Consider the following 19,343-nt stretch of genomic DNA (forward strand, 5'->3'; position numbering starts at 1 on the left):
GCAAGACTCAAGGTTTCTGTGGAGGTGAGGCAATTCACTTTAAAACACTGTGAGGAAACTGGAACATTTGTTTCCCAAACACGATCAGGCAGGCTGAAAGTGCCCACACTGTCAGAGGATCCAGACATTTAGCTGTATTGGCAGAGAGACGGAGAAGCAATTTGATCACAGATGATGTGAAAAATGCTTAATTTACCCTTGTTAAGGGACTTCTTACAGATAATGTAAATAAAGAAGAAGAGTCAGAAGAAGGCTGTCCAGCAGAGGAGTCAGGAGTCTCCAAACCGCTTCTTGTGGAAGGAAACAAGGTCAGATTGGCGAGGTAGTCTGAGACTAACATTTCACTGTGATTGACTGAAAAAGGTTTTAGATTTTAGGTTAGTTTTAGATTACTGGCAGTAACAGAGAGGTGTGTGTAAGTGTTATCTACACTGAAACGAGTGGGGAGAATATTCAACATTATGGCTATCATAATTTAGACCCCTGCAGTGAATCGACATCTTCCTGACCAAGGAGCATTACGGTCCTTGGAGTCATACTATTCTGACTGGTTTATATATTTATTTATGAGTATCCATGTCTTAGACCAACGTGCGCTGACTGTCATGGAATAAAAAAGCAGCCACAAAAAAATCCGTCAGTCAGATTTTTCCTACAGAAGCCAATATAAATGAATGATAAGCAATGATAATGCTGTTCATAATGAGCAAATTAGTTACTTAACAGTTCAGTAATCACTGAGTGGGCCATAAATTTGAAGCCAGAAGGACAATCAGATGGAAGCTTATCAATCCTCCATGTATATCAGCACCCTGCTGAACTGTGAAGAGCACACGAGTCAAACACATGGTCTGTGACATGTGTTCGACGGTGTTTCAGATCAGGGATTATTACGTTAATTAGCATGGATATGCTCTTCAAAAACTGAAACCCGTCAGTGATTGGATCAGATAAGCATTTGACATTCAGAGCTTGCTTTTACCCCTCTCTTTGCAAATCCCAGGGAGGATTTCATAACAGACGCCTGCCTGCTACTGAGCTGTCAAATTCTATTTTCTTCTTTACCATTTTTACTGTCTGCAGTAGTGCTGTGCTGTGTATCAGTGTTAAGTTGTTGTAGAGTAGTGCCATTATGTTTTCCAGCTGAATATCGAGTAGTATTTCTAGACTGTATATAAAAGATGAATATAGCCTCTGGGTCTGAAAAGTGAAGCCAAAGGGGAGCTTCTTTAAACCTGCATTCTTCCTAATAACCAGCAGAGGGCGACTTGTTTGGTTTCAGAAAGTTTGTGTACGGAAGTCAAGTGTCCTTTTGTCTTAGTTTCTGTTGGATTCTTGCCTTTTCACTACTTTACACCTATGACTTAGTGAAACCCCGTCAGCCTGAGTGATCTTTGTCCTCACCATCCTCTGTATTTTCAAACTGTGGATCTGATTGTGATGTGCTGTTTATCTTGCAACCTCTTAATCACAAGTCATTAGTCAATGGCCAATACCTTCTTTCTGAGTCTTTGAATTAACATATTTTAATAATGGTAATTCTCTTAGTATTACCCAAAAATGAGTGACAGAGCCCATAATGTCATCAGAGCATTTTTCATTAAGGTTAGAGTCAATTCCTGTTTTCCCACAGACAGGATCAGATGTCTTTTTGCAGCCACAGGTATCACCTGCTGGTGGTTCATCTTATATATTATCTGGAGATGTAAGTGAACTTCAATGTCTCTTTTTGTGCTCTATGTCCAAGTCTCCTTCCTTTATTCACTGCACATCACTTTGTGATCAACAATTGCTTTCTATTCTGGATATTCCAGGCTCTGGCATTGTAGGTAACCCTTGTTTATTTTGAACTCTATCATGTTATTCAGCGATAGTTTTTCTGTGTTTTCTACATTTTTGACAGGGTTATATTGTCTGAAACAGAACACAACAAATTTTCACTCTACTAAAATTATAGTTGAGTGATTTTTGCAAATATGAGCACGCTGCCAGTCCCCTGACTACATAGAAAACAAAAATTTTGACAATTTAACAAACAGTGCCACAAAAGAAAACATCATTGAGTAAAAATACATAAAAAAAAATCTGGTGCTGTTAGGGCTCTCTCACTCAGACCAGAAAATGGGTTAGTGACCCCCTGGCAATCACAGTTGGCTCGGGAAAAAAACATCCCCCAATCAGTTGGTAAATGGTTGCTGGAATTCCCTGGCTGCTGATACAGTACGTAAAACTGGTCACAAAAAGGGTGCTGCACCAAAAACCTCTTTGTAATTGGTTTAGGTGTTGGCAGGTTGTCATGGTTGGTTGTTGCATAGACGATGCAAGCTTGTCTGCAAGCACTTGCCAACTACTTACCAAGTGGTAAGGAGATGTTTATAGATATGTTGTCATCTTCCAGGCAAACTGTGGGGAACCACAGCAACCTGACAGTGACCTCCATACGCCTGTTTGCAACCAACTTCAACTAGTAATAACCAACAGCCAGTCACCAACCAGCTGAGGAATACACATTTTTTTCTAGAAACCATGACTGCCAGGGGGGTAGCCGACCCTACCGGCTCAAAAATTATTAGCTCCTCCTCTTCAGCAAAATATTTAGTCAATATGATAACCTTTGAACATTAGAAACTTTCAGCATTCATTCAATTTGATTGCAACAAGCACCAGCATCTGGACAGTTGGTAGTGCACTGCAAGTAGTGCAAGCTTAGGTAAGGCCACAGCTGTTCTAACTAAAACAAATAATTCCTTATTCGAGGAAGACATTTTGAGATGTCACGGTAGGAAGACCACATGTGTAAATTAACAATAACAGATTCTTAACGGTTTAGGGTTATTTAAAAAACAACTTAAAGGACATTTTTTTAATCCTTAAGATTTATTTAACACTTTAAATAATAAGTATGATCAAATACTTTTTAACAAAAGAGAAATTCTTGGTAAAATGACTACATAAGTGATGTAAAGGAAGATTTACTTCTCATTCCAGTGCCCTTACAACTCGTACCACCAGTAGGCTACCATCTATCTTGAGTCATTTCAGAAGAGAAAAACAGTAAAAGACTATTGAATTCTCAGAGTGAAAAGCTGCTGTCCATCTTCTTTTTTCCCCCCAACTGTCATATGTAGAGAAATAAAAGTATGCTGGCTTCTTTCATTCTATTATTCTGTTACCCTTGACTTCATTGAGTAAAACAGCCCTTAAGGGCATTTTAAAAGTAGAAGCATAAAGCAGAAATGCACTCAGCATCTAACTTTAAGTGTGCCAAACTGCAATTTGAAATGAACTTTACACAACTAACCAGATATATTCTTTGCTTACAATAAAATAGTGATTTTTCTTTTTTACTTTGGCCCTCCAGTATGTGAAATAAATTTGAGAAATGATTCTAGTTTGCATGTAAGTGACTGAGGGGGCCTTTGGGCTATTTTTAATCTGAAAAATATGTCCTGCGCTAAATTGGTCAGTCTGTTTCTCTTATTCATATTTCCGCCACAGTTGGCCCACTGGTGTGGCAATGATGATGGAAATTTTTATATATACTTTTTAACATTATAAGCTTTCATTGTATTGTAATTTTTCACTTTTAATGCAGTAAACTTCCTGACAGAACTAGAGTAGAAAGATTTATGGCTACAGACAGTCATTGATAGATGCTTATTGCCCAAAGATAGATATATCGATACATGAGGACTCTTTTAAGAGCTGGCCGCCCAGCCAATCTGAGCAATCAGGGTAGAAGGTATTTAGTCAGCGGGGTGACTGAGGACCTGAAAGCACTCCTGCATTAGTCTGTGGAGAGAGGCAATCCTTCCAAAAGGAAAACATTTTATGTAGCACTCCACCAATATTTGTGTCTTTGTGGTAGAGTGGCTAGATGGAAGCCACTCCTCAGTAAAAGGCAGATAACAGCCAGCCTGGAGATTGCCAAAAGGCACCTGAAGGACTCTTGGACAATGAGACACAACATTTTCTGGTCTGAAGAAACAAAGATTGAACTCTTTTTCCTAAATGCCAAGTATCTTGTCTGGAAGAAACCAGGCACAACTCATCACCTGTCCAATACCATTTCTACGTTAAAGCATTGTGTGGAGATGTTTGTCAGTAGCAGGAACTGGGACACTGACTAGTCAAGGTTAAGGGAAAGATGTACAACAAATGTACAAAGATATCCTTGATGATGTCCTGCTCCAGTGCGCTCTAGACTTTCAACTAGGGCGAAAGTTCAGCTTCCATCAGGACAATGACCCTAAGCACACTACCAAGATAACAAAATGAGTGGCTTCAGGACTATTGGGTAAATGTCCACGAGTTAAATGGTAAATGGCCTGTATTTATATAGCGCTTTACTAGTCCCTAAGGACCCCAAAGCGCTTTACATATCCAGTCATCCACCCATTCACGCACCGGTGATGGTAAGCTACATTGTAGCCACAGCCACCCTGGGGCGCACTGACAGAGGCGAGGCTGCCGGACACTGGCGCCACCGGGCCCTCTGACCACCACCAGTAGGCTACGGGTGAAGTGTCTTGCCCAAGGACACAACAACCGAGACTGTCCAAGCCGGGGCTCGAACCGGCAACCTTCCGATTACAAGGCGAACTCCCAACTCTTGAGCCACGATCGCCCGTTAACCAGCCAGAGCCCAGACTTGAACCTACTCTAGAGAGATCTGAACATGTCTGCGCACCGAACCTCCTGATCCTGACTGAGTTTGAGAGGTTCTTCAAAGAAAAATGGAAGAAACTTCCCAATAGGGTTTCCAAGTTTGTAGCATCATAGTCAAAGACTTCAGCATGTATTTGCTTCCAAAGGTGCTTCAACTAAGTATTGAATCTAGGCTGTGAATACTTATGTACATGTTGTATATGTTTTTTCCAATAATATTTTTTTTCACTTTGTCGTTATGGGGTATTATGTGTAGAATTTGGAGGAGAAAATTTATTTAATTAATTCTGGTATAAAGCTTTAACATGAAAAAATGTGGAAGAAGTAAAATGCTGGTAATATTTTCCAGATATACTCTGCTTTAAATTTCAGCCTCTTAAGGTTCTTCTTCTTCTCTGTGCCCTTTGACTACTATTTCTATTCTGTGATCAGTCCCCAGTTCATCTATTTTCGGGTGTTAAAATATTGCCATATTAGTTACAAATTATATTTTAGTTACCAAAATAGTTTGGTTCCTTGACAGTCAATAAATGTAATTTGCGTAATGTTGGGTGAGCCTCACACACTTTCACAGTAGTTTGTGGTGACTTTTGTATCATTTTATACAATTTTCATTCCATTCACCATTCAGATTTGTCACACTGGATAGCAAAAAACAGGACGGTGATGACCAAAATTCCAAACTAGAGGCTTGTGGTGGGGCGTGGTCTGCGGTGCCGTGCAGGGAGGGCGGATGCACCTGCATGGCATCCGTAATCACGCCGGGTTAAAACACAGGGACTCAGGTGTGTGGGGGTTGTGTTGTGGTGAGATGTGAATAAAGACGGCTCTAAATGATACTCCGTGGTCCCGCCGTGCCTTATTCTCGCCACAAGGCTTAAAAACAGTAGTCATCAAGTCACGACAGGAACATTGACAGTAATTCAAGGAATGGGGAATTGAAAATGTTTAATTTTACAAGTATGCAAGATGCACCTGAATGCATCATTTTTTTCTGTCTGTTGAGACTTTGTTAGTTGGCTTTCAGGTTTCATTAAGAACACAGATTTCACAAGGCCTTCTGCTGATTCAGTCATTAAACTGTAGACTGCTTAACTTCGCAGCCGGTCGTGTTTGATAGGAAAGACACGCGAAAGGAAAGGTCGACCTCTACTATTAGTCTGTGAGTAGGTGGGACAAACTGCATTATTCCACACCAGACCCTATTTGTACACACATTGTTTTCTACATATCACCCTTTCCTTTCAGTGTTGGAATTCCCCTACTACACAAGCAAAGAAAAATGAAATCCATAAAAAGGTAAAGGATAAAAGCAGACAGCATACAGATTCAAATACAGTTTAACAGTAGAAGATTCTTTTCTTTCAGCTTGCAGGCATGCATAATATAAAGCAGAATGTGCTTAAACTGGGGCAGTATGGTTTGGCAATTGTTCTGAGATTATTGCATGCAAGATGATGCAAAGTTTGCCTTGCTGCGATGTTTAAAGATCCCAGTTGGCAGCTATATACAATACGCGGCTCCTCCAGTCCTAACAAGCTCAGCCTGTCTCTTCTTTTGGTGGCAGGTTTGCCAGACAGCCACACCTTGTGAAGGACCCAGTTTCAAAGTTTCCTGACAGATCCTTTTGATTATCGTGAATGCTGGCAGCATGAAACAAAAGGCATTACAGAGTTATTTTCTACGGGAACAAAGGCACTGGCTCACCACATTCTTAGAGCAGCTATAAAAAAATGAAACTCCCAACATACTTTAAAGGGGTTACAGTGGGAGTTGCTCTTTAAAATTACTTTTCTTTTGTCAGATCTGATGGTTTGAACCCAGCTGTCCTCAAGCCAAGGTCTCTAAAAATCAGAAAGAAGATGTCTGCGTGTTATGATCTAAGCAATGTTAGGAGCTGGTGGTTTCTTGTAGTCTGCAACAATATTTAGATGGGTGGTCAGATACTGAACAACCATCCCTGTGAATACTGAGTAATACTGAGTAGGTTTGCATTCATCCAGGTTATACAGCCCGTTCTCACTGCCGAGGCGTAACATCCTGACCATTTGTCACGTCCCGCGACGTTCCTGAGGAACGCGAAAGGTGACCTTCCGCATGCTTATGCTACGTGCCAGGTTATGGGTGAAATACAGTAGAATGATGGTCCCGCGGTAATATACGTTCCAGCCATGTATTCCAGCTCTAACCCTAACCAGCACTTTAATGACGTTAAATAGTGTTTTCCAAAGCGATTTAAGTAAAATGAACGAACATGTGTAGATTGATTCCAAACGGTTCTCATGTTTCCTCATTTTTTCCGTTGACAATTTGTCACCTAGCGTTGGGAGTGAGAACTTGTTGGGTTATAGTAGTGCTGAGAGCTTGAAAAAGGCAAATGGATATTTCGCCCTTCTTCCGAGAGGCTTCTTAACCTCTAGAACAGCCAGTGGCGAGTCCGAGGGACTGGGATGAGGGGGTCGATCCAAACATCTTCATATTATGTTGTTATCAGCTCAAGTTCATTTGGGACTTGGCTGTACTTTCAGGTAACACCAGTGTACCAGCAAGTTGTGAAGACCCCGTTCCTATATGTAATGGCAGCTTGGCAATAGGCAAAGCTTCTTGAGTAAATGAAGTTCAGGCTAAAAAAAAAAAAATCCATCAAGGTTAAAGGTCAACCAGCACCCACCCTAAAACACCTCAACGGCTACTTTAAGGTTTTAGATAAATACTGCAAAGGTTAAACATGCTTCATGCACATCCTGAATATAAACAAATGAAGACAGATACTTAATACTCAAGTTTGAGTATGCTTTTATTTCTGCATGTTAAGGCAACTATAGTAAAACTAACTAACTAAATAAATAATATAAAAATAAAGAAAGGAAGGAGGTGACATTCTGTGAATGAAACCTTCTTTCAGCTGTTCGCTTATTGACAAGATGTCACTCCTCATGTTTGATTTGGCAGATGCCATATGCCCGATGCACTTCTTGAAACAACCCCAAAGGGATCTGGGAACCAGGGATTTTTTCCTAGTTAGACAAGTGTGCAAACCACACTACTGGGCCACTGGGCAAACTTCAGAGACAAAGACTGCAAAAAAAAAAGTGCAATTCAGAAAAAAGAACCCATGAAAGACACATATACATTAATAACTTTGCTCTCACATACTGTCAGAAGTAGGAGCCGTACTTTGCCTCGCATTAAATTAACTTCTTTAAATTTGGTTACTGCACTTTCAGTTAGATATTCACTGTAATTAAAATTTCCCCCAAATGTGCGTAGTCTATAACTGAAAATCAAAGGTTGTAAAATGCACAGACAATCTCAAAATCAGTTAGAAGTCACATTTATAGACCGTGTGACTCAACAGGACCCCCTGCAGCGTGAAATGTAAACAGTGCCTGAACATAGTCACCTGTGCTGCCAGCATGTCTGCCTTACTGACATGGTTGGAAATAGGTGTTGTTTGTCTTCTAATACCATTTAGAAGATATTTGCATATTTGATCTCAAGAGTTCAAATATGCTAATTTCTTTCCAACTCAGCCTTGAAAAGTGAAGCAGCATCACTCCTTCATGAAAAAATGTAAATTTTCATCTTTATTTTTGCTGTGAATTGAACAGGTTTGTTTAATAGAGTTATGCCGTCATGCCATTTCACAGAGGAGTCCACAGTAGAGTGTTACATAAAGAGGTCTCCCTAAAGATGAGAAACAGAATCACAGTGGACGAGATATCTGTGTCTTTGAACAAAAAAGGTGCCACATCAGATCACAAAGTGGAAGTGAGAACCGTACGAAAATGCATCACACATTACGAGATCAGTGAGAAAATCAGATTGAATTTAACCGTCTACATCCACACAAAGGTCCAATAAATAAGGTTGTTGCAGGGGAAAAAAAGGGGGATATGAGGGAAGTATTGACTTTAGGAACAAAATTAGAATTGATCCGGTCAGCAGAGAGAAGATGTTTTACACTTCCTGCAGTGAATTGTTATACTCGTAGTCGAAGTAAACCTCTGGTAGAGCCATCCTCTCATTATTCTTCCAGGCAGGCGTGCAGTTCTCAGACTCGAAATGAGAGTAACTTCAGATGGCTTAAAAATCTTAATTGATGAAGCTGAGGTTGATGTGCAGGTCCTTCTCTGTCACTTTCTCTTCTCGTCAAAACGGCGCCTCTGTGAAGAAAAACCATCAGGGAGCGAGACTCTGCTGCTCTCTGCCAAGAAAGAAAAAAAGAGAAACCTTTTCTCCCAGCACATCCACATCTCCACTTTAAAGCGGAAAGATAAACTGTGAGACTGTGGGATGTCCTCAGCTAATCCTTTTGAGAACACAAACAAAATCCCACCCCAACAATCCTGTGTTAATGCTGATGAAATCTTTAGGAACAAGGAGGCTTACAGCAGCTAAGTATTAGCTGATTAATATTCATCTATTCATTTATTGCTACTAATTTAAAAAGAATTTAGAAGTGATGTAGGACAGTTTGGTTTAGCTTTTCAACTTCTTTTCGTCTTAGAGGACCAAACAGCAAATCCTCTTTTATAAAAGTCCGTAAGTCATGTTTTTTCTTTTTTCTAACTTAATTTATTATAGGTATATCCAGTCTAATCCAATCCACTCCAATTTCATCTAATATGAAATATGAAATTCCCATCAAAACCGCTCAACAATCTTCATGTGACATTTTCACAAACGTTAAAGGTTCGTTTTATTACCGACAAACTGTGTCAGTCGGGCAATTTTCGTGTCAGCATGATGAGGGAACCTCATGATGACAGTTTCAAAACCCCTGGAGTCAGACATGTTTTCCAAAGTGAGACAGGAACATGTCAAATATAAATATGTTTGTGTGGATTTCATAAGATGTGTTTCACAGTGAGCACTGAAGTTCAGTCTTGACAACAAAATGTCTTACTTAGCCTAAAGCTGCATTAGCTAAAATCCATCCATCCAAAATCTATAAGGCGAAAAAAAAAAAAACTTGCTGTAAGCAGTCAACCCTCTACCTGCAGCCTGTCCCTATCTATTTTAATTCCCTTCCATAAACATGGGCTTATGCATATGTTTCATAAACTAAGAACAAGCCAGTACGTTTTAGATTGTCCAGAATAAACAGGGTCCAACAGAGCTGTGGCCCTAAAACATTCATTGGGTAACAGTTACACAATTGTGTCTTTAATAGAAGTGGTCAGGATAATATATAAAAATCCATCCATCCATCCTCTGCTGTTTATCTGGGTCTAGGTCGCTGAGGCAGCAGTCTATAGAGATGCCCAGACCTCTACTCAGCCACCAGCCTCTAGCTTTTCTGGGGGAATGCCAAGGCCTTCCCAAGCCAGCCAAAAGTCATAATCTCTTCAACATGTAGGTTTAGGGTCTCCTCTTAGTTGCTTGAGGAGAGACCCCTTCCACTTCTTTGGTGTCCCACCAAAGAAGTGGAAGAGGTAGCCGTGGAAAGGGAGGTGTGGGCATCTCTTCATAGACTGCTGTTCCAATTCCCAAGGCCCAGACCGACAAAAAAATGGATGGATGGTGCAGATGGTGTCCTGTTGTTTGATAAAATACAAAGCCTACTTTGTATTTTACTTGCTCAGTTTAGCAGGTCCACATGCATGCTGCTCCTTACACTTTAAACATTGTGCCTAACTCATGATATCATCTTTAATAGTAGTGGAGGGGGTAACTTTATTATACCTGCTCCGTAAATACAAGTCTGAATTTCAGAATTGTTATTTATCCATCTTCTTCTTGGCATGCAGTCATGATTTTGGTTATCACTACCTTGGGTGTTAATTTGAGCAGTAAAAGCGTGGAGGCTTTTCTTATCCCTTGAACGCTTCGTGACACTGCTGTCAGCCCACATTCATATCAGATATTTATTACATCCAAGCAGAGATGTAAACAGTGATCCAAAAAAATCAGACAGGAGCAGTAATTTGGAAACAAGCCCAAAACCCACATTGTAAATGTAGCTAGAGAGTGCAGAAAAACGGCAAGCCATCATTTCTCAGCTGTCTGCCAAAAGCGTGCACAGGAAGCTGCTACTATAAGATGAACATAATAGAATGCTAATAAATCCTTTGGAGATCACCGGGAGTTCAGACTGATGTTTCCCAGAATGCTCATCAGTCAGACATGTGAGGGGTTGACTTACTCCTGGAAAGCATCTTGTTTCACCGTTGCTTTGCTTCATCTTGCGAATAACTGACATTCCTTTTTTTTTTTAGACTGATGTAAATAATTACAGACTGCAGCTATCATTTACAACTTCACTGTTACTCAAACTGGCAACACATCACTCCTCCAGCGTTTTCCTGCTCACGATGTCCTGTTTTCCCAGGACATTCCCGACAGTCCTGGCTAGTTATCATCTTTACTGCGCTGCTGTAATGCATGAAAAATTATATAATTTAAAACACATACTGGTACTTAGCCATAGTTTTTTAGGCATTACTTTGAATTTAATCCTCGTGAAATTAAGTTTGTGAATGGACTTTTAAGCATCCTTTCATTAGTTTCAATGCACAAATCACTTGCTACATGTTTTTATATGAAACCTGAAAGGTCAAATGGCCAACATACTCATCCTTTCTCCAAGGGTTTGACTTGTCTTTGACTCTAATATAGAATATAATTTACAAAGTTATATTCAGCTACCAGTCCTGTCTACACACTGGTTGAAATCTGATCACTGCAAAGCCATAAAGCCGTTCGGTCATATTTCACGCTCTATAGATTACACTAGTCAAGACAGAAATGTGCCATCACAGGAAAGTTAGAAGTAGACAGATGAAACCATGCTGGAAATGCACCCCTCCACTACACAGCTGAGGCACTGGATCTCCTCGTTGTGGAAGAGTTCAGAGTTTTTCCTGAAATATTTCTTCTGTCTGTTGCATTGCAGCAAAACAGGAGGAAGGTTTAATTTTTCACACAGTTTTTGCTTACTTGTTACTTTTCGATGAGCAAATCCTTGATTTCTTAATGACAGGACTCTACATAACAACCATTTCTCATGGAATGCTCTGTGATTAACGGCAAAACTGTCATGTATCCAACGTCAGTCTAAACAGTGACGGGTTGGAACTAATCGGGAAAGAAAAAATATGACCAGGCAACATTAGGCCTACACAAAAACAACATTAGTTAAAGATGGTAGTGATGATAATGATGATGAACAGTTGGTGGACTAATGCCAATAAAACTTAATTTGATTGTATAGAGCGATATTACTACAACTAAATAATGTCATTATCAGAGATGGGCAGTAACGCGTTACAAGTAACTTTCTTCTTCCAGTCAGAGAATGTTGCATATAATTTAATGTTTGCTTCATGCGTAAAGTTAAAAGATTAAAACTAATAAAACTAGTTTCAAAAAGAAACTTTTTTATTTGATTACATTTTATATGATGGATTATTATTATTATATGATGGATTGGGCTGAAAGATCTATTGCTTTATTACCTATTCAGGCTGTAAATAATTTTTTTAAAAAGGTAACTAAGTAACTAATTACTTTTGAAAATAAGTAATCAGAAAAGTGCCCCTCCCTTCCTTCCCTCCCCATCTCCAGCTGCCTCCCTCTTCCCGCTCCACCACAACCACCCACACATGCAGGGCCTTGGAGTAGGGGTATGTCACCAGGGTGCAGAGGAGGCTACCCCCCCCCCCCCCCCCCCCCTAACCCCCTTCTGGCTGCCTCTGCCTCAATTTTATCCCACAACTTAGACATTCACATTACTCACACTCTCATTGCACATACATATAGGATCTTGGGGGTGGGCACGATACACGGAGTCCAAATTACCATCAGGGTGTACACCTCACCCCTGGCGTCGTTGCCCACCTCTCAATTTTGAATACACGTAGACATTGAGGGCTAGCAGGAGGGACCATGTGCTTACCTGCTGCTCCTTGGCAGGTAGCTCCATGCCCTCCTGGGTTTTAATTGCACCTTAGAACACACATGCATCAACACTACAATGAGCAGGTGGAGGGAGGTTTGGAGTCTTCTCTCACCCCCGTTCTCTGCGGCCTGCTGGAGCGGGGGGGCTAGGAGGAGTTGGCCGTCCGACTGCGGTCTGGAGTGTGGGGCCTCCCTGCTGCTGCGGAGTCGCCCCGACTCCGCAGCAGCAGGGAGACCGCCCCGGTCTGCCTCTCCCCACCGCAGGGAAAAGGGTAACACCACCTGGGTCTGGGTGCAGTTCCCCCCTCCAGGGGCAAGGGTACCTAGACCCGGTTCGTAGAGTACGCTTGGGGAGTGTGATTGTGTGTACAGCGTCTCTTTATGTCTGTCTCCACGTTGGTTGAGTGTGGAGTGAGTGCATATGAGAGCATGAGGGTGGGAATGGATGTTTGTATCTGTGTGTGCCTGTATGTCTGTGTCTATATGTCAGGTTGGGTATCAGACGCCACCTCTCTGGGGACATCTCAGGCCCTCCAAGGTTTGGAGGCCTATCTCCCCCCACCACCACTTCCCCTGCCAGTGGCGGACTCCCTCAGGTGTCGGTGCGTTGGTGGTTCTTTGTGTCTGGGGGTGGGCGTCCAGGTACACACCGGCTCACTCCTTGGCGGCCGCTTATCGGGGCCTGGAGCCTGGGGCTCGCTCGGGCCACTTCGGAGGTGGGGTGCCCCCGGCCTCGGGCTCGGTCACTCAGGCACAGCTGGCTGCTGGCGGAGCTCACGGGCGCGTCACTGCAACTCCCCCTGGCTTCTGCTCCGCGGCTGCTGAGTGAGCCCTCATCTGGGACTCTCCTCAGCTCTTACTGGGACAGTGGCGCGGCTGCCCCTCTGTTGGTCTTCCTTGGTCTCTTGTGTTCTGGGGGCCTCTGGATGTCTGGAGTTTTGATCTCCTCCATACCTGCTTCATGCCCTGGAGGACGGGGCTGTGGCCCCCCCACACCCTCTAGCAGATCGTTACATGGAGAAACCTTTGGAATGCAAGCATGCTGATCCACACAGGTATGCACACAGGTGTACACACGGGTATTCACAGACGCGGACTACAGCTTTCTTGGCTGCTGCCTCAAAGCACATTGTGCGCTGTCTATCTTGCGTGCTGCACAATATCGTTTATTATTTAGTATCTACTGATATCTACTGCTAGCTAGTTTATTGTGATGGTGCCGTTTTTTTTATTATGTTGCTCTTTGTTGTTTGCTTTCTCTTCTGTTTTTTTTCTCCATACAGGTGACCCAGGTGTTTTTTTTTTTTGTTTGTTTGTTTTTCTTTCTTCCCCCCCTTCTCACCGTCTCTTCTCCCCTTTGGTTTTCTTTCTCTCCCTCTCTTTCTTTCATTCTTTCTCCCTGTCCTATCCCCCAGTCATGTCTGTCCCGTTTGTAGCAACTGAAAATAAAATAAATTCATAATTATAATAAAGGTCAATCAAATGGACCAATATGGCAAGGCCATGATGATCCACTTGGTAAAATAAATCCACTTGGCATCTTTCTTGGCCTTAAGACAACAATTCTGATGGCTAAAGATCCAAACGGGACACAAAAAAGCAAAAAAAAACAAACAAACAAACAAAAAAAGATTGTGTGGCAGGGGACAGTTGATGATGTGGCACACTTCCTTGCTGGCATACTCAGGATGGCTAAGAGGGAGTGTTGTCTTTCAAATGTAAATCCCAGTTAAAAATGATCCAGACATTTAAAAAAACAAAAACAAAAAGTAACGGGATTACTTTTGGGGGGAAATAATCAGTAATTAGTTACTGATTACTTTTTTCAAGTAACTTGACCAACACTGGTTATCACAGTGGCATATAGCAGTCACATTTAATGTGATGCAAGACCCTGTGGACTGTATCAACTGTAAACCCACACCTGATGAACTGACAGGTCAGTTACATGTAGTCCTTAGTTGATGTGGGAATTCCTGCTTATTATTTTTTTAATGCTTGTAATCTTTTGAGCACAGCTTTGAGGCGATGAATGGGCTAAAAATGCCAGAAAGAGCTCATTAACATCAGGTACATTTGTAAATATATATACTTGAAAAATCGCCTTAACTGGAGTTTAAATCTCTACTCTAATCCTTGCATATGGCCATGACTGCAAATACTATAAGAATGAGATCATGAGGTTACAAACGCAAACAGCTGGAATGAGTTTCCTTCATATGGGTTGAGCTTAAAGTAAGATAGGTGTTATAGTTTCTAGGGATGCACCGATCAACCAGCCAGGGACTTAATTTGGCCAATTTCCAGCTTTCTCGGTCCGAACGTATGAGCATCTGGTCAGCCTGCTGCTTACAATTATGAGCTGATTGTTTCATGCATACACAACATCCACACAGTGGCGCATGCAAATAGTTGCACACACACTCACAGCCACACACTAATATATTTATAGTGTTAAAGGTTGTCACAGTATGTAAACACACAAAGTTTGTTTAAATAAAACGTGCGACAACACAATGAAAACGCTTGCGACAACAGACCGAATCAGACACGGAAATCCCCCTTAGCTTAATATTTGAAAGAAGCTAACAAAGAAAAAGTGACTAAAGCCAAAGCTATCCAGAGCCCAAAGCCAGCCACAAGCCAGCAGCAGGGATCAAAACAAAGGATCAAAATTTTCAAAGCAATTTTTTTTTCATTATGAAAATAATATTTTGCATCGGACAATTTTTTTTCTTGATGTAATTCTTAGAAAGGAAATAGCAATGTGCTATTTGTCATGTGCCAAGAGAATTGCAATCCATGTATCTCTAATAGTTTCCAAGTTTGTGGGTTTCCTCTAACCTATGGGAGAATTTTGAGACGCTATTAGGACAGTTTGCCCACAAATAGCCAATTAACAGCTGAAACAGGAAACATTTAAGCCAATCATGTTGTTACTCACAGTGAATGTTCTGTGTTCTGTATTACAACTATTTCTGCGTCATAGTAGAAGGCATAGATTTCAACCTCTGATTGTGGTATAGTGACTTTTTTTTCTTGTTCTTCGAGTCTGGGTCTGCCAGAGGTTTCTTCCTGTTAAAATAGATTTTTTCTTCCCTCCGTATTTGCTCATTGAAAACCTCAACAACCAGAGGACAATCTACTATTGTAGGGTCTTTACATACCTCATGGCATCAAGCACCTTGAGGTAAATACTGTTGTGATTTGGCACTATATAAACAAAATAAGATTTATTTGAATTGAATTGCTTGTGTGGGATGAGTAGAGGTGGGTAGAGGCTAGGGCCACTAAGGAATGTATAATGTAATACATGCGGAGCAGAAGTACAACTTGCTTTTTAAACCTTATTTTTGTGCAAAGCCAACAAACTTTTAAACTGACTTTCCTTGAAGCCAGAGGAATTATCACGAGTCTGCTTATTTAGCCTGCTGACTGACTGAACTCGTACATTTTTTTTGTTTTTTGGTCGTGAGCTCAAGGTGACAGCTTGGATAAATAATAGTCTGAATGCTCTACTGAACTGAATAAGCCTCGAACATCAGACTTATTGCGGCTGCACTGACAACAGTTTGGGAATTTAAGTGACAGCGTGCGCTTCAGAGCAGAGCTTTGTGCGCTCTGACACCTCTCCCTCCTCTCGCTCTCTGTAGAGGTGTGGGATGATTTCAGAGTGAGCTGTATAGTTTCAGAGTCACAAAGACTCGGGCATCTCAATGCCACTCTTCCACTGAGCTCACACTGATGTTTCTATTACACTTGTCGCCATGGAGACCAACATCCTCTCCCCCATATTCTGCTGCATCTCTAAATCTTTTCTGTTTCCCACATATGTACCGCCCAAAGTAGTGGCAATGAGACTGTGCCCTTTTTAATGCTCTGTGCGGATTTCCCTTGTTCCTGCAAAACTGAGAGGAAGTGATGTGCTTTGAGAATACTTATTATCGTCTGTATTTCCCACTCAGGCAGTTTCATTTCAGATGTGAAATCTCACTGCGGGCAGCTAGTGCGTGATTTGCACTGATGCAGCACACATTGTCATGCGTCTACAGTGACAAATAGCATTCTTCTCACCTTGGGGCATTGTTGACTTCTCACAGGAGCGTTGTTTGTTACTGAAAATGTGGTTCAGACTAGCTTGGCACTTCCCAGAACAACCCCCACCCCTTGGTCTTTTCTCACGTGTTGAAATTTATTATTGGCAGGTCCTCGGTGATATCAGATCCCTTCGCCCTATTGCCCCACAGCAAGTCAAATGCAACAACAGCAGAATTGATTATATGTGGACCACAGAGCAGCACTCAGAAAATGTGTTTACTGTAGTCTCCCTCTCGTCTAAATGCCAAGAATCAGCTCTCAGCAGACGCTCGCCTGCCCGATGAATGTTTAATGAGTCACAGAGCTTCTATAACTGCCTGCACAAACACATTTTCAAACAGGTAGATCAGCAGCGTGTCAGTCCTGAGGCATTAAAAAAAAGGTAAATGCAGGAAAGTATTTTTGCAGAGTTATGTCTGTTTCCTGGTTTATATCCCTGGACCAGCTAGATTGTGTTTTGATGATTAGCTTAGCAGGTAACTGGGAGCAATTTAATTATAGATTCATGTAATAATACACAGAATCTTAAAATCTATATAGTCGATAAGAGTCATACTGACAGATTTCTTTTATTTACTACAGAAGCATTTCACCGATCTGGCTAACTTACTACTACAAAAACACAACCTCCTTGACAAAGGTAATAATGATAATAATCATAAAAATTATTATATGACCCCTGGTACAGTGTACCAGATGTGATGTAAAAAAATATAATATATTTTAATGTTTTCCTGCATTTTGTGCAACAAACAAAATGTTATGTTGCTTGTAGCCGTCTGATAACACCTGCATCCTCAGTAAATTCTGCTGAAGTGCCCTTAAACCACACAGGAGTACCATCAAACTGTCCATCAATGAAACAATGACAGGATGAAATGAAGCAGCTGTATTCACCTATTTTAGTCCAGGACACTCACACTCTCAACAACATGAATCTTAATCCTTTTTCCTCTCACAATGTTTTGGTGATTTATAGTTTTGTGTATTAATTTAGATTTTCTGGGTTGTTGTTTTTTGTTTTGTTTTTTTTTGGGGGGGGGGGGGGGGGGGGCGGTAAAATATACACAGCAAATTCAAAAGTGTTAAATGTTTTGGTGTTAATAGTCTCCTTGCAAAAGTAGAGTTAATTTTACTCTAAGCAGAGTCACATTCTTTTAATGTAACTCTGAGGTGTAAAATGATAGTAGTTAAAATCGAGTGTTAAAAATGAGTGTTTCTCTGTCAAATCTGGAGGTGTTACAATGGAAACATTAACTCTTGACCTCTTAACTCTGAACTCCTAGAGGGGCTATGACACCAACAGAGTGAATTCACAGACTCCGCCCCCAGCACCGCTCCAATCGAAGCTGAAGTGAAGCCGTTTCGGAACATTTTGCTCTACATATTTGAGTTGTTTGCCATGCTTGGTAAGTCATTTTTTCAAAGATTGTTTCAATTATTTCTATTAGCTTTTATTTCTGTGGCTCTTTGGAGTTGAGACAAAGCTGTGTGAAAGGCATTAGCCATGTTGCTCGCTGATAGCATAATATTCTGTTTTAGCTAGCTGAAAGGTATTGTTTGCGGGCAAATACCACAGCCTTGAAAAAAAGCTTGCATGTGAATTTTCAGTCAAACTTTTGGTCAAATACACCTAAAACAATGTCTAGAATGTGAAATGTTGGTATAATGGTGCTACTTGAAGCCTGAAAACGATCGCCCATAAAAAAAAAAAACTAAAAAAAAACGAGCAAACAGCAGTAGCAGGCGTCCTGACTGGATTCTACGGTAGCATTTAGATCCCTCCAGAGTTTTGTGCACACGGTTTAGGTAAAAATGAAAAAAGTTGAGGTTTTACATTTAGTTCAGTATTACCTGTTGCCTGTGTCCTTGTTTTTTGGGAAAATACTTTACACAAGTAATGGCTCAAAGAGGATTCCTTTTTTTTTTTACTGTGCTGCAATTGTTTACTGGATTATTTGTGCCATTAATTACTGTCAACTAATTTTTATTCGATCTCCACACAGGATATGCTTGTGAAGATGGAATATGGGGGAGAGCAGAAGTGCGTTGAAGTTCCACAAAGGGATGAATGAAGGACATGCATATTGTATTGAAGAAATAAGTGATGAGAATGCTGTTATTTGCATTTACCAGCTCATCTATGTCAGACCTTTTGATAAACAAAATTCTAATGAAAGTGAGAACATGTATACTGTTACATCTTTCAGAAAATGTTTTGAAATTGTGGTGCACAGTTCAGAATAAATGTTTTTCAAAAACCATTGCATCTTTTTAGTAAATGTTTATTTCCAAAAGAAATTTCTAGAAGTTCAGAACAGTAAAATTCCCGCTTTTTAGAATGAATTAGAAGATAACTCTTACGTAGTTAAACTAAAATACTCTTTGAGAGTTAATATATAAACTCTTAACACCAAGTGTTAAATTATCAACTCCAGACAGATTTGGTGTTTAACACTAAATCAGAGTTAACGTACCAACTCTCCAAAAAGAGTTAAATTAACACTCTCTGGTGTGGACCCATATAGACACTTTAATAGTGTTGAAATCAAATCCGACAGTGTTAATTTGGACATGCTGGATTTACTGTGTACTTGATTAAGAATTGACCTGCGATAAGCTCACAAAAGCTTTTAACAGAAGGAAATGCTGAGAGAATGATGCTGTGAATTTTT

General features: G+C 40.8%; 1 protein-coding gene and 1 long non-coding RNA gene across 2 annotated transcripts in view; both read left to right on the forward strand.

Moving 5' to 3' along the window:
- Nucleotides 1–19,343, forward strand: part of LOC308392002 (alpha-1,3-mannosyl-glycoprotein 4-beta-N-acetylglucosaminyltransferase C-like) — a 74,678-nt gene that overhangs the window by 6,804 nt on the left and 48,531 nt on the right. The window lies entirely within an intron of this gene.
- Nucleotides 18,002–18,932, forward strand: LOC308390152. Its single transcript, XR_013970401.1, has 2 exons — nucleotides 18,002–18,077; nucleotides 18,675–18,932. It is a non-coding gene; the product is annotated as an uncharacterized lncRNA (long non-coding RNA).

This window comes from Rhamphochromis sp. 'chilingali' (assembly GCF_963969265.1).
Source record: "Rhamphochromis sp. 'chilingali' genome assembly, chromosome: 2".
NCBI lineage: Eukaryota > Metazoa > Chordata > Actinopteri > Cichliformes > Cichlidae > Rhamphochromis > Rhamphochromis sp. 'chilingali'.